The sequence below is a fragment of the Pseudopipra pipra genome, chromosome 20, assembly GCF_036250125.1.
Source record: "Pseudopipra pipra isolate bDixPip1 chromosome 20, bDixPip1.hap1, whole genome shotgun sequence".
Taxonomy (NCBI): domain Eukaryota; kingdom Metazoa; phylum Chordata; class Aves; order Passeriformes; family Pipridae; genus Pseudopipra; species Pseudopipra pipra.
The window spans coordinates 1,517,947-1,534,168 of NC_087568.1; the positions used below are offsets into that span (position 1 = coordinate 1,517,947).

Consider the following 16,222-nt stretch of genomic DNA (forward strand, 5'->3'; position numbering starts at 1 on the left):
GGGAGTCAAAACTAAAGAGTTGCTGTTAAACCTTGGCAAAATCACACAAAATTTCCAGTCTTGAGACATCCTAGCTGTGCTTTTTAGACACAGTAAATTAAGTTTCCTATCATTGCTAATCAGAAGTGCTGGCAAGGAAATGATGCTGCCTGATAAATGAGAGTGCTGAGCATATGGTCTGTCCCAGGCAACGGCAGTGGAACAACGGGCCTGGCAAGGCAGAGCAGGGAGGTCCCACAACGACTTCAGCAGAGAAATGACATCTTAGCAGAACTTTCTCTAATCCTACCACCAGCAATTGCTCAGAGAATTCCCAGTTTTGCATGCAGACTGTGGGAGGTCAAAGGCTAGGATTTGAAAAGACCAAATTCAAACAGGTTTGCCTGGGGCCTGAAATCACCTCCCCTGCCTTGCAATACTGGCTGCTTGTGCAGAGATCTTCATTGCATGGGTCCTCCCCAAAAAAGAGCAAATTGTAAAGACCTTAACAGGGATATCCAATACGTGCACAGCACCTGTGCCTTCCTCTCCAACAGACAACCCACACAGGGAGCAGGCTGTGGAAAAGCCAGGGTTATCTCCCAAGGAACTCACAGAAGCCAGGCTCTGACCATGGATGTACCCTTTGATCTATGTGAGATCCCCCTGGTGTGCTGCAGGTCAGCTCCACGCCCCTTTGATCCTCCTCCCCTGCATACAGGGGAGGTGAATCCCTTCCAAGGGGCCTCTCTGGCAGATGGGAAGATGGGAATGTTGATCAGCCTACAGGAAGAAGCTGAAACAGCGTAAAAAGGGTCCCAGGCAAGGTTTTCTGCAGTAAAATGTTATAGCAGGAAGGATGTGCCCAATACATTGCCAGGATCTGAGTGTTTTGAAGACGTGCTTACCATTGCGAGGGGCCCTTTTGCTGCTGTTTTTGTCCCAAATGACCCAACATGTTTGTAAATATTGCTCGTCAGTGTGAGCTCAGGGGAGCCACTGGAGGGCAGCGCTGGGCAGTTCTCTCTCCACCAGCCCAAACCAGCGTGGAAGGGCTGAATTAGCAGCTGTTTGCTGCAAACGCCTGCACTGCCGGAGCCCTGGAGCCAGGCCGTGCCCAGGGCGCCTGCGAGGCTTCCGGGGAAGAGCCAAATGCTCAGCCAGGACCAAAGGAACCGGCAGCCAGAGCCAGAGGGAGAGAGGCTGAAGAGGCTGCCCTGCAGTGCAGCCCGGCTCAAAGGAACCTCAGCATGCAAGTTTGTATCCCGTGGAGGCCAAACACGGGGGTGGGAGAACAGGGAATGCTGGACCTGACAAACAAACACATCCAGCTGCACCGTGTGAGCTGGGAGCTCTGAGGATGAGTTCAGCCCCAAAGTCCTGTGCCTGACATCTGTCTCTGCCATGGAAATGGCACCTCTGAATGCTGCATAAATCAGCAAGCTCTGCCTCATTTTCCTTCCAGCTGCAACCTCTGCTTTCTCTCACAGGCTTCACACACAGTCTGCTCCTAATGAGGCCTCTGGGAAAACTGGACACTCTCACCACAGTAGGTGGCAGGAAGGAAAATGGATGCAGACCGTGAATGTGCCAAATATTGAGGAATGAGTAATTTTCTCCAAGAAGCCAAAGATGTGGGGCTCACTTTTGTGCAGCTGCACCTTAATGAACATAAATACTCCCACTACCTCCAAACCTAATGAGGTAACTAACCAGGCACGTTTGTTGGTACGAAGGCAAGGGACAACTGCACAGGAACAGTCCCGTGTTCCACCTCCTGGCTCAGAGCTGGGGTATTGCCCAGCTCCTGCCAATCCCTTGGGCTCACCCACTCGTGCCTTTCCAGGCCATGTTTCACACCAGTATCAGCACAACCACTGCCCCTTACAGAGGGGAGCAAACATCTCCACAGTTAACTTTTAAGCTAAAAGTATTTCACAGATGGAAGCTCCTGTGTGAGTCAATTGTTCCTGCTTCACAAAGGCCCCAGAAAAAAGGCCCTACCTAAGCTGGGTGTGCACAAGTTGCTGGATCTGCTCTCCCAGGGATGAGAGGGTCTGGCAGGGATCACCACAGCACATGCTGCCAGGTGGGCAGACCCTTCTTTTTGCTGGGATGCTGAATCCTGGTGTTTCCATCACCATCCATTTGTCAGATTGCTTAACAAACCTCTGAGAGAGACAAATACAGGTCTTCACATAAGTGTCAACAACTTGCTCTCATGGTCTCCAAATTAATATCTTGTTTGCTTCTGCCTGCAGAACTGGACTAGAGACAAGGGCTGGACCAGAGACAAGGTCTGAGATAAGCTCTGCTGCACTTCTCTTAGGCAGTGTGGTTTATGCACATTTTCTACTTCATGTCTCACAACAGCAGGCAAACCGAGCTCCTGCTGGGCTTCTGTCAGAGGGGATATTGATCTGCCACACAAAAGCTTGAATCTCCAGCTCTGCTCACCCTGTGCTGAACGTGCACAGGAGCTCATCAATATGTCAGAAAAAAAAAAATCTGCCCCATGGCCTTTGGAAAAAAAGAAAAATGAAGGCTTATTATGAGGTTGTATACAAAATATTGAAGTGGATGGATCCAGAAACTTCCCAAGAACTACGGGGAAAAAAAACCTAGAAGAGTTATAATACTTTAAACCATCTGTCTAATGTCAATCCAGCCTTGCCATTCCCCAACTATATGTATCATTTCTGGAAGGAATCATAATTGACAGCTTATTGGAACACTATCCATTTTCTCCCCAAGAAATTCCACTGCATCTAAACCAACCTTATATATCCCAGGAAGCAGGAGTATCCTGTATATTTATAGATGTTTTCCATGCCAAGGCCAGTGTGTCAGCATCATTTATTATGCCTGAGTGCTTTATGAGACAGAAGTCCCAAACCTGACAATGTAATTCTCATTAGCTTTGGGAGGGACTCCATATGCCAGCCTAGCTACACTCCTGGGGCAAAGGATGGACCTTTTTGCCTCCAGCTCAGCTTTAGGTCCTTCTCTATTACAGGACTGGGGGAAAATTCCCTTTGTTGTCTCTGGGACCAGAAGGGAAGCCAAAGTACAGATGGCTGAGCTTCCCATAATCACGGAGCAGCTGCAGCAACCCAGCCTCACTCCGTGGTGGGAATCGATCTCCACATCTTTAGCTCTGCTGACCTGCACCTTGAGAGAGGCACAGGAGCTTCACCAGGGCCTGCCAGTGATTGTCAAAGAAAATCTTTGCCTGAAGATTTAACCTCCATTTGATCCTTACCCCTTTTTAAGGCATGACTCTGAACCGAGGGACTTTCTGCCAGTGTCACCTCCCAGGAAGTCAGTTTGGCAAACACTGGAGAAAACAGAACCCAAGAAGCAAGGAAATCTCTTTAGATGTGTGTGTGTGTGTGTGCTCTGAGAAAATGACAAACCACTGTCACCTGTCCTATATGAGACTAAATGCAAATGTCTTCAATTCCATTTCTGCCTCCCTGTAGAGCTTGTTAAACACAGGTTCCCTTGGTCTCTGTATTTCCTTTGATTCAGGCCAGACAATGGAGATAAACCAGTACCCAGTATTTCTGAGACTTCACAGCTTCATTTCACTTAGAAAGGTAAAATGTCAACTTACAGTCCTGCACGGGCTGTTACAACATTTCCTCTTTTAGCTTGCAGACTCATACAGCCATTTCCCTGAAACCTCGAATGAGCAAATGATTACATTTAATTTTATTTTGTTAGTCAGAGTTAAACTTCAGTAATCTTTGAGAGTGCACATTGCATGTCAATGATCCAGCACCTCTTTTTATAGCAACCAACTTTTGGGAGGAATGTGAAAGCAGAAGCAACCAAAAGGCACTGGAGAAAGCCAGGAATGTCAACACATTGTGTTCCCCCTTGAAACAGTTTCTTGCCATTCACTGAGAGGTTGTGACCTTCAGCCAGGAGTTTTAAACAGTGAATCCCCCTCCTGGCTATTAACTTCCACACTGATACACACTTAACTCCAAGTCCTGCTTTCCTTCCCCTGGTAACTTAACCCTACTGGCAATTCTGTTACAACCACAGGGCTGACACTTTGTATTCCTACTATCCAGTATCCCCTGGAGTTACCACTGAAGGCACAGCCACAGTTCATCCTCTGTCCATGACTTTAAAATTCATAATGCCCTGTCACAGCAGCCATGAGGGCAGTGATTTGCTCAGTCTGCCCAGCAGACTCTTGTCTTTTTTTCTTGCTTTACAGAGGTGGTGCTTCAATTACAGGCACATCCTCATGGGCTGATGGAATCTCCCCGTTAGAGCAGAACTGGCTCCTTCAATGCAGGGACTAAAGAACTTCAGGCAGTAACACACAGGAATTGCCACGGCAGCAGAGGACACAATGCTCCCCAGTTCACCCATCCATCTCCAGCCCAAACTGAGCTTCCAGGGGTGAAATGAGGTCATAGCAGAGTGAGGAGGGAAATGGAATCTGTGTGACAATAAGCCAGGTGTCACATCCACGCACGGAGCCCGAGCAAGGACAACGCGGTCGTTCTCTGGGAGCGGGGCTGGGATGTGGGGAATTCTGAGCAGATGTTAATAGGATGAATACATACCAGTCCTACAGCCTCAGAATGATAATGCCACTGAATACCAAAAGCATATTGATCTCGTGAAGTGCACAGTCAGAGCATCTAATGGCTCTGGAGAGAGCAGGGAAACACTCTGAAGGGGAAGGGGGAAAACAAGAAAAAGAGAAGATGAGATTTAGATTGGAGAGTTTTATCAGCTAAAAAAGCCTTGGAGCACACAGGGATGTTAAACTGCTGCTGCAGACACTGAGGGACCCAAGAACACACTCTCTGTGCACAGGAATGGGAGAATGAATTTACAGAACTGCTATGATTGTAACAGGTCTAAACCATTTGTGCTAGGTAGAATATTGGAACTGGGAAGAACCCAGAGAGGAAAATAAATCCTTACTGCACTGTCCTGATGGACCAGAACTGTGGGGGAAAAAAAGCTACCACCAGTGAGGCAGAGAATGCAGATAGTGTTCAGAGGAAATTCAAAGGGAAATTCTTTCTATTTTAATGACCTCAGCTGTTATTAGTGATGCAGATCAGGCCTTTGTTCTGAAAGGAAGTCTCTTTGCTAACCTGCAGTGTCCCTGTCAAGTGGGAGACATTGAAAGCCCCGTTTTACACAGGGGCTGTGTAACTGGAAATTCAATTCATTCTCTGCTCTGATATCTGTTTAGTTCAGCACTACACACACCATGGAAAGCAAAGTGTTATCCCTGCACTGCACACGAGGGCCAAGTGGTCCAGAGGAACACGTTCCCTGCTCCACGGAACAGATCCAGTGTTTTCAGCCTCTCACAAAGACATGCGGCTCTTTGAGGGAGAATGAGGCTCCAGGACAACAGGACTGCAAATTATCAGCTGGTTCAGAGGTGTTTTTCTTTTTTATGAGCTACAAATCAGCCTAAGCTACACTAACAGAGAGATCCCTGTGAAGTTCAGTCCCAGCAGTGCCACCATAGCTGCATATCAGAATTCTGTGAACTCTGGTCAACAGCATTATATATCCCTTGAACCACGAAGGACATTAAGCAAACACACTGAAGAGATGACAAGAAAAGATTCCAGCTATCTGGAGCCTCCCACTCTCTGACCACAAAACCACACTCTCGCATCAAACGGTGAATGCAACTCGAGGGACGTTTTAATCCTACACCCCTGCTCTAATTAATAATCCTACTTTATCAATATTTGATGGAGCTGTTATGGTGTCTGCTCTGACCATTACACTTTTCATAGAATGCTTTGAATTATGCTGCTCAGTAGCAATGCAAGAGCAATGTACTCCTTTCAAGGTAATACAGACAGGAAACACGGCACCTTTCCTCGGGCAGTGCCCTTCCAGAGGGCCCTGCTCCAGGAGCAGCCTATGGCATGGATTGGCAGCTCAGGCAACTGAGCATCAACTGCTGCACAAAGATCTACGGACTCAGCCCTTAACGACCCCTCCCCATCGTGCCCCACTGTGCCACCATCAGATGGGGAGGAAAACAAACTCATATCCTGAAAACCAAACCACAGCAGAGATAATGCTGAGCACAACAGAGCACGGTCATTGTGCCCACTGGCAGAGAGACTCACGGTTAACAAGGCACAAAACCAATCGTGACATGAAGAACTCAGAGTTCTTTGCAAAGAGAAGGATGCTAAACACAACAGCCACGCCTGTCCCTCCCCACAAACCCTTCCCTCCCTCACACAGCCCCACACAGGGAGCAGGCCCAGCCATGCTGCTGCACTGCCACAGGTCAGGGGGCCCTGCTGCTCCCCAGCTCCTCACAGCACAGTCCCCAGGGCGTGCTGGGCCTTCACTCTGCCCTGCAACCGCAGCCACAGAGCTCCCCCAGCAGCTGCCATGAGCAGGAGGACTCACTGAGCCACTGCCAGTGCTTCAGCTAATGGCAAGTGCTCAGGTAAAGGCAGCTCAGAAACAATTACAGCCACTACACGGAAAGGAAAACATTCCCCAATCCACACAACAGTCTTTAAGGATCCTCTTTGGGAAACAGAATGCTCAGAATTCTCCATCAGTGCAGAACCACTATGATCAGTCCCTGCTGCTGAGGAACAGAGATGCAGGGCAAGGCAGTGCAAATTCATGGGTACACAGAGGGCTTTTTCTGTACCTGCCTCAGTCTCTCAGTTCCTGCACCCTGGACCTTTCACCTGCATTTCCTCAGTGCTCCCCAGCTTGTTCCTCTACAGCACAACTGCTCCCGAAGCAGGGGAGGGGCTGAAGCAAGGCACCATGTTGGTAGGCTTACATTTTCCTGTCAGACTGCACATTTTCCCAATTTCAGGCTTTTACTGCATTAGACAATGTTGGATCATAACTGCAGCTATCAGTTAATGGAGAAATACAGTGCAGGAGCAGAGAAGCAGGTGGATTCATCCTAGTTCAGGGGCTATTCATGGGACAACAGGTATGAGTGCCAGCAGCAGCCAGAGAGATCACTAATTACTATGTGCCTTCTACACTTACATCTGACTCAAAGCCCAAAGTAATTAAAGACAGCCAGCAATTACAGCAGGCTTTTGGTTCAGGCCCACGGAGAACATGCTCCCAGGGAGCTCAGTCCTTCCACATGTCAGCAGGTTGTGACAGTCATTAGATTGCCAAAGGTCAGAAGAACTATGGAGAGAGGGAGTAAGTCCTGAATGACATCTGTCCAGTGAGTTGAAAACACAAGACAATGCAAGCTTTGAGGGAAATTTTATGTCATCTGTCCTGTCATTAGAGAGAAGAAAAGATGTGGTTGCATTTTACTTTTCCACAGCAACAATACAAGCACAGAACAGCAAACAGATGGAGGTGTCATAACAAAGTGTGAAACAGAAAAAAAGAATAAAGTGAGAGCCCCTCTGCTGGAGATCCTCGTGCTGTGAAATCCTGTAGTGACCTGTCAGAAGAATGCCTCAATCACTGCAGGTTGGGATAAGCACAGGTACATAACCCCAGAGCCAGGGGGGCTGACAGCCCCCAGGGGAGGGCTGGGGAGTCACAAGGCAGGTCCTGAACTGGGCAGGGTTGCAGCAGCAGGCCCAGCAGACCCAGGGCTGGGGTGGGAATCAGCCCTGGAATTACACTGCCTGCAGGAGCATTCATGCAAACTCTGAGCAGTGGAGCTCTCCAGAGGTGCCAAGTGACAAAGGGATGCTTTGGATTGTTTGTTTCTGGGGGGGGGAAATGGGGAAAGTACAGAAGAGAAGAATATCCCATAAGTGGAAGGAACTAAATGTTATCAATATAAAATGGAAAAGGTTTAATATGGACTATCAAAGACTGTGTGTCCCCATCACAGAGGTTAGCAAAGCAAACCTAGCCTGGTTTAGCTGAGCAGTATGGATTTTGAGGGACACACTGTCTTACCTATAAAAAGAGGGTTTGGAGATGTTACAATTTAGTCTTTTTTTTTGCCAGGAGATTCTTTATTAACATTGCTGTAAATGGTAAAATGTTCAACTAAAGAAGAGGCTCTTCCTGCCACGAGCTGTAGAAGGACATTAGCTTTCAATTCTGTTTCTGAAGAAGGTTTCAGATATTGATCTCTGCCTCATGCTCAACATAAGTTATGTTTGTTTCACAGTTCTGGTGCTCAGAGCAGAAAGCAGCAGCATTTTCCTGAATCTCTAAGCAGATCTCTTTTAACACCATGTTCTCTGAACAGATCACCCCAACACTTCTCCATCCCATAACCCAGCAGCCATAACAAACCAAAGTATTGGGCAATACTGAATTGCTCAAAGAAATCTGAGCCTTCTCTCTGTTCTTAGTTCTCCCTCAGGGCCCTGAGTGGGTTGCAATAGCACAGACAGTTGCTCTAAATAGCTTAGATCCAAACTCTGCTTGATGGTGATTAAACATATAAAATGTTACCCATCCAGTGATTGAAACACAAAGGCCCAGAGCACCTCAGCAATCCTTTCCACACAGAGCAATGACAGCCCTGGAAATACTGGAAATACCATCCTGTCATCCAGGCACAAACTACTGCTCTAAAGAGAAGGAATCCAGAACAGAAAGGAACAGTGAGAAAGTTCAAGATGCCAGACTGATTTTTTTTTCCCTTTTAATTCCATGTGCAAGCCACTCTTTTTTGCAGACCTGTATGAGAAAACATATCACAGACACTCAGGTACTACACAGACACCATTCCTAGGAATTATGATAGTCTAGGCCATCCCAGGCAGTTTTTTCCTGCTACTGTGAGATCTGTACCCTTCAGAAGTTAGGGTTTTCTCCTTTGAAAAGGCTTTACTTTATGGAGATGTTGCTAACAGAGGAAGTGAAATCTGATACTGCAAATTAATTAGATTTTGTTATATACTTATACTTTTTCCTAGTATAATACTGACAGCTGGTTCTGAACAGCATCTTGGTAGTGGTTCTCAGGAGCTGCTGACTCACTGGGCTCTGATCCTCACTGTTCCAACAAACTACACAGGAAGGCAAAGCAAAAGCACAGACAAGGCAAAAACCATCTCTGGCTCATCAAGTAATTTAAATACATGAAAGTAAGCGTGGCTTTATAGTCCTTCAATTATGTATTGCACCTGAATTATGCATGGAGCAGAGGGCATGCAGGAACCCTGGTGGGAAGAACCAGCACTGTGCAGTAGCACTTCCTCCCCAGGACCAGGCAGGAATGTGCTCCAGGACAGGTTCTCTCCAGTTCAGTGGAATTCCAGGACATGCTGCACACCCTTCTCACTGCAAGGACCTGTCTCACACACCTCAGAAATCCCACTGCCCCCTCAAAAGAGAACATTTACGTTGCTGGTGTGCAAAAACTTTCTCCTACACCCTGCCGTACTTTTATTTAGGCTGAATGCTGTTCAAGAATAATGTAATCCAGAGGTACTTTAAACCTATGAAACCTAATTTATCTCATGTCAAGTGTTTAAATACAGAATACAGACAATGCCCTTCATATCAGTGGTTTTGTAATGTATGGCATTTACCTGATCTGCACTTTCACTGTTCTGATGACTATGACTGTTTTTCCTACTCTAGTTCAATATTTACACCTCCACCATTTTTGTGAGGGACAGAAATGAATCAACTCTTATAATGTCATATAATCAGGCTGTAAGGTCCCTTGGAAACAAAAGCCAACTTTAATCATTGTATCATTAATCAACATTAATCATGATATCAAATTCTGCCACTGTTACCTACAGTGGATCTATAATGAATGAGCACATACACAAATGATGCAAGAGTACAAAGACTCTGTGTTCTGTCCTTAACTTCACTCGCTTCTTTCCATTTGCTTTTGTTTTCTATTTTCTAGCTTTCATTTTAAGCACCTAGTTGTGTATAATACATAAATAAGGACAAACTATTTAGAGAAGTGGCAGTGGATAAATGATTAATCCTGTGAGTCAGTTTGACAGGTTGGTCTGTCCTTACCCATTTCCTCAGCCAGACATCAAGAAGGGCCATCCTTCCAGCTCCCCCCTGCCTCCTCCTCAGCCTGGCTCTGTCCCGGGCACTGGGCAGACACCGAACGAGCCTCTCACCGAGCACAGACACTGCCGGCCCCGGGTGCGTCCCACCCGTTGGCTGTGCTGGGCGCTGCTGGCACTCCCGGGGTGACTGTGCCCGAGGAAGGGCCGTGTTCTCGCCTGCCCCGGGCGCGGGGAGCCGGGGCCGGCACCGAGCGGCCGCTGCCACGCGGGGGCAGCGCTCGGGCCCCGGCCCCGCCCCGGCCCCGCCGCTCCCCGCTCAAGGTGACTCTGCACACGATTCCTTGCCTCCTCATTAACCACTAGACATATTTATAGACAAATTAAAGATTCAAACTTAAACATTTATTCAGCTAATCGCCTTGAGTTCTAGCAGAATAAACAGTGTCAAATCAATTCATTAGCTCGGGGGTTTGTGACAATTTAACACGTCCTTTTTCTGTTCCCTCTCTGTGGCATCGAGTCTCACACAAGAGTTAAAAACATCAAACGCTCACAGAGCTCTTTATAAGAAGGAGAATAAGAAGTTCTGAACCATCAACTATTTGCTTCAACTCTCAATGAACATAAAATGGATTTGCTGCAATAATCAAATTAGGCTTGCTTCTACACCCCTCTCCCAAAGACATCATGCCTAATCTTTCAGTATTTAGCTGATAATTCAATTACCAGCTTATTGAGAGCAGCTACAAACACCGTGTGTGTTACTCCCTGTGATCTGGATCATGGGAATGAACAGTGTTCCACAGGAGGTGCTCTGAACACCTGCTTTGGGGGACGTGCAGTGCAGCCCCTCACTGCCGAGGAAGCTGCAGATTTTATTCTTTAAAGATGCTACAACAGCTATGACTTAATGCAGTTCATTCCATGCATTTTTAGATCACACAAGTCTCACCAGGTGAACCAAACCCCTCTTCCCCTCTCTGCCAGGCCATTCATGAACCCCCTGTTAATGCAGCACAGCATCATTCTGCCCTCAGTGTTCCAGACTTGCCTTCGTGCAGTTTGGCCCATTTCCTTTATCCAGACCCTGTAGACTCTTCTGCTTTTCAAGTAATTAAGCACTTAAGCTTTGCTAATGGATTTTTATTTGCAGTTCTCCCATGTTTTCACTAGCCTGGACACATGCAGGATGGTACCCAGCTCTAACAGAGGGATGTGGACCCCCTGGGCAGGGCTGTCCCCTTCCTGCTGAGCACAGCAGGGAAGGCTGTGACAATGGCAGAGACTGGCACGGTGCTTAATGAGCAGCACAGACCCTGGCACCGGGACACTGGCAGCTTGGGTTTGGTTGTTGTTGGGGGTTTTTTAACCCCACATCTCCACCACCTTTCAAGTGGTAAAGCACCTGAATTAACCAGAGCCAGCTCTGAGAGCAGCATGTATGATTTCATGCACTTTTGCCACATGGATGCCTTTCAAGGCCAGCATGGCAAATCTTCTGCAAAGAAAGAAATCTGAGGAGATCATGCTGTTCTTGCCTAGAAATCATTTTCCCTTTACAAGATCTTAATAAGAATACTCATGCCCTGTTCTAGTAAAAACAGAAGTAGAATTACAAAGTGAGAAAAGAGCAATTTCCAGGATAGGGCACAACTCACAAATTGCAGGAACAGGTCACGATGGACAATCTTCTGGTGTCAGTCCTTTCCAAGTTTCAGACCTCTGCAGAAGCAAAACAGAAGATTCAACAAATTAAAATGTTTAGGAATTAAAAAAAAACCCAAACCATCCCATCCTGGGTACTTCTACTCTTCCCCTTTAAATTTTCCACAGAACAGTGTTTTTTGTAGCTGCCAATTCTGTGACCTTGCTGGAAGTGGCCAAGCCAGAGATCAATTAGTGAGCAGAGAACAGAGGAGCAGCTTTGCCTGCATTGTGCCTGTCCCCTGGGAAGAGCAGCTGTGCTTCAGGGAAGGAGCAGCATAACCCTGGAAGATTGTTATCCAGCAGGAGTGCTAACACAGGTTGGGTACTAATGCAAGATGCACAATGCAGCAGAACTGAGAGGAAACTGGAACATCTCCTTTTGCCTTTGACTTGCACATTTTAAATTTTCCAATGATTTAAAAATACTTTAATGTTGCACATAAGAAAACCTTGTTACACTAAATGATACCCACAACAAATCCATGCTGGCTTCAAACATATAAATGATGAAGCAAGCTCTATAAACCCTCAGGAAACCCCCAGCACCCCCCATTCCATAGGATGAACCACAGAAGAATTTTGAGACGTGACTGTGTTCCACCCCAAACCACAGTGACAGGGGACTGCAGCCCCAGTGCCTGCACTTCCAGGCTCCCCAGCTAAGGGCCCTGAGTGCTGAGTGCCCTCAGGACTCAGTTGTGGGGCTGTCCACCAAGGAGACACAACTGCTGACTGACACAGAGCTGTGCTGGGCTGCATGAACTCCAGCTCTTCAGTATTTAAATGAGTGCATAAATATTTCACATAGAACTTAGCCTAAAATAAGCCACCTGCCTGGTTACTACAACACTACAGCAGCCTGTCTGCTTGCCTGAATTTGCAGGCACCTAAAATGCTGTTTGTGAGACACACTACCCCATAAGGACTCCCAGAAAAAAACTCTGGGATCAATAGTCCTTAAATAAGTAATCAGATGAGCTGAAATAATTTAAGTCATCAAAGAGCAAGCAGGATAAATAAAAAGTCATAACTCTGAACATTTGCATCTAACGGAATTTTTACATTTATTTAAGTTAACTGACAGAAAGGCTGAACACCAAAGCAGGAGGCAGAACTGCTGCTTTTGGGCACCACTGCATTCAGGAAACACCTCACCAGCTTCAGCAAGGGCAGTGTTTGATCCCAAGGGTACAGCTTGGGAGTGTTTTCCAATGCCATTGAATTCTGGCTGTGTGTCACAAGGTTTCTGATGAAGTTACAAAACTACTTCATTATAACCAAAATTCTCATCATAGCAATACTTTTAGACCAGATTTCTGACCACAGTTCAAAGCAAGACAATTACAATTGTTCCCAAGAGTTGTCCACTGTCTGCTGATGAAAATTAGTCTTGGTAAAGGTTTTTAAATTGTTATGACTGTACTGCCAGCTGCACTCAAACTCTGATTCAAGTTCTAGGCCTAAGGGTCATCGACTGACACTTAGCCACTGCTTCCATCAAAAAAATACTGATTGCCTAGACAGAAAAAGGTATGGGAAGGAGAAATCATACAGTTCAAAAACCAAAGAGGGAAGGAACCAAAACCACTGAAAACAAAAATTTTTTGTACCAGAAACAGATTGAAAACAGAAAGAAAATTAGCATTTAGGAATGAAAAAGCCTATTCACTGTTGATGCTAAATACAACACCCGTGGAGAGAGAAGCTGGGTTTATTTTTGATAGCAGCATAAACATTAAAGATAAGCCAAAAGCATTTAGAAAATATGGGTGCAGTACAAAGGCTCATGTGATGAGAACTGTTTTGCTTTTAATCTTGACCTGGAAAACCTCTTGTGTGACAGAGCCTCTTTTCAGTGCAGTCACAGTCCTGCCTAGTTGCTCTGCCTATTAGTGATAAAAAGGCCACCCAAGTTGTTTCTACTTTGGAAGGATGGCAATTTTTCAATCCTAAACTTCAAAGGAAAAAAACCCACCCTAACACATCTGTCTAAGGACCTGCAGTAAACTCTTGTCATCCCTTATCTGGTCCAATCAGGCTCTTCCCTAAACCAATAACCCTGACAGCTGTATCACTGTTTTTCTAGAAAGGACATACATATTGACCCAAATATTTATCTACTTGCCACTGATATAAACGAAAATACTTATCTCATATTGATATGAGATCTTACATTGATATGAGATAACCATGTAACATATCCTGCCCCTAGATGGGAAAACAGCTGATTTGCAGATTGGTTCAGCATGTCCAGTGGCATGTAAGTGCAAACCACACCAACCACAGCCACCAGGAGGGTTAAGCACTCCCAGAATCACATCTCAAATCTGTATTAGAAAGTATAAAGGCTGAAAACAGTGAACTTCTGTGAAGTTCAGTGCAGCTTTGGATGTCTGTTCACACAGTCCAGAGGGCCTCCAGACCACGCTCATCTTTGCAATCCATGCCACTGAACTGCACTGTGGAACATGCTTCCCATGACACTGCCACCCCCGTGCTCAGGGACAGCACAGCCCCAGAACCTCCTTCCTGCCCCTTCTGGCACAGCCTGCCCAGCAGAGATGCCCTCAACAGGCTGCAGTCCTCCACTCCCAGGGGCACAACAGGCAAAAGCACTTCCATTCACAAGAGCAATGCTGCATCCAGATGATGTATCACACCCCATGTTGATATGTCACCTTATACCATGTTACAGAGCAGGAGACTCCACAGGACCACCTGGGGCCTCACCTTCACTAGAAACTGTAACTCAATGCTCCCTGAAGGTGGCAATGTTACTTGTTGCCAGGCCTTCCTACTGGGTCAGTACCCCCATGGAGTACTGTCCCTCAGAGCTGTGCCTCCTGCTCTGAGTTTTGTCATGGCCACCAGAAGAAAAGTTTTCCTCGTTCAGCAGCTGTGGGACGGGGTGAGAACACAAGCAGTGCACTGAGGGCAGCACAGTCTGCACCAGAGCTCAGCTGTGTCTCACTGTGCCCTGTACAGAACCTACAAAAATGGGATTAAAGCCCCCGTGTTCACAAAGGGTTCAGGCACTGCTGACCTGCAGGCTCACTCCAGACAGCTGCCCTGGGGCTGGCTCTGCCCAAACCAAGCCTGTGTGGGATGGCTGTGAGGTGAGGGCTGCCTCACCCTACAGCAATTCACGGGCTGGCTGAAGGAACACTCTGTGCCACGGCTCTGCACAGCTGAGACACATCAAACAAAGAAGGGAAATCAGAAAATTAACAAGTAGAGCAGCACATATTGAGGCATGCACTCTCTTTTTTAACCTAGACCTTTGTTGATTTTAATAATTGATATAAAGTAACAGATGACTCACTAATTGCACTTCTAAATTGTAACCCAACCTGGAATCAATCACACATGGCATAACTTCTGTTCTTATTTGAAGCTAAATCCACCACAGTGCCTGCTGTAGCTTCTCTAATAATTGCATTAGTCATAACCTGAAAGTATTTCCCATTTCCTTGGTTCCAGTTTTGCTTGCTTTTTGAGCTCATCCTCGTCCCTATCGTTAAAAAGATCTCCGAAATGTTTCCCCACAAAGCCTCCTCTGGGGCCAGAAGAGCCCTGTGTGACATTCCATGGTGTGATTCCTCCTCTCCTAGGGTCTGATTTTCCTCTAGCACCATTTTATCTCCTTTGCTCTAGTCTAACAATCATTCAGGATTGTATCAGATATTAGCAAGCCCTGTGTAAAACTCTTGGTAAGGAGTTATGCACACAAGTGACTGCCAGATTTACCCAGGTCAGCTTTTGTTTTGCAGCACTAATTCTCGATCTTTAGGTACCCTCTACACTGGATACTCCTCTGCTTGATTCTCTCATTCTATGCCCAAGATACACCTTAGAATAAAAGTGAATACATATCTTGTAAGCACTTTTCAGGATAAAACTCTTTCCCCTATCATGCCACAGATTAACCATCTAGAAGCCCTGGGCCAAACAGAAATGAAGGTAGAATGAAATGAAACCAACAACAGCTGGGATCAAATGCACACAATCCAAGGCAAATTCCAACACCTGGGAACGATGCAAAGTCAAGTAAGTTCCACTACAAATTCTCCAATTATTTGTTCATTTTAAGTCCTTGTCAAGCTTATGAGACTAATTTCCCACGCAAAGCCAGCTTTTTCTACTAAGATTTTTTAAAGACATGCTCATACAGTTATTTTTTTCCAATTCAAAGTCTGTCCTCAGCTATCTGTGCACAAATCCCATTAACTTCAGCACATGTCTAAAGGCAGAATTCGAAACCCGTGAAGAACTGGGTCACTGGACAATGGTGAGTCTCAAACAGAGATTTCTGAGTTATCACAAGGAAAAGATCCCTCTTCCCTCGGGCACTACGAGAGCATTCCCACTTGTCTGTAAACAATACCAACCACTTGAAATGCGATCGGCTGCATTTCATCCTTGCTCACTTCGGTTTCGGTTTCCCCGTTCCCACCGCTAACAGCCATTTAGTCCTTAATGTGGTACTAAGGGGCCCCCCCGGGGGCTGCCCTTGTGCAGGCAGTGCCCGCCTCGCTCCACCTTAAAAAGGTACCTGCCAACAGATTTGGAAA

The 16,222-nt window shown here is 46.3% G+C and overlaps 1 protein-coding gene across 4 annotated transcripts in view; it reads right to left on the reverse strand.

The window, feature by feature from the left end:
- The window catches only part of CRB2 (crumbs cell polarity complex component 2), a 55,996-nt gene that overhangs the window by 36,988 nt on the left and 2,786 nt on the right, over nucleotides 1-16,222 (reverse strand). For all 4 annotated transcript variants that reach the window (XM_064676559.1, XM_064676557.1, XM_064676556.1 and 1 more), the window contains one exon: nucleotides 11,603-11,666. The gene's annotated coding sequence lies outside the window, so the exon portion shown is untranslated. The remainder of the gene's footprint in view (nucleotides 1-11,602; nucleotides 11,667-16,222) is intronic.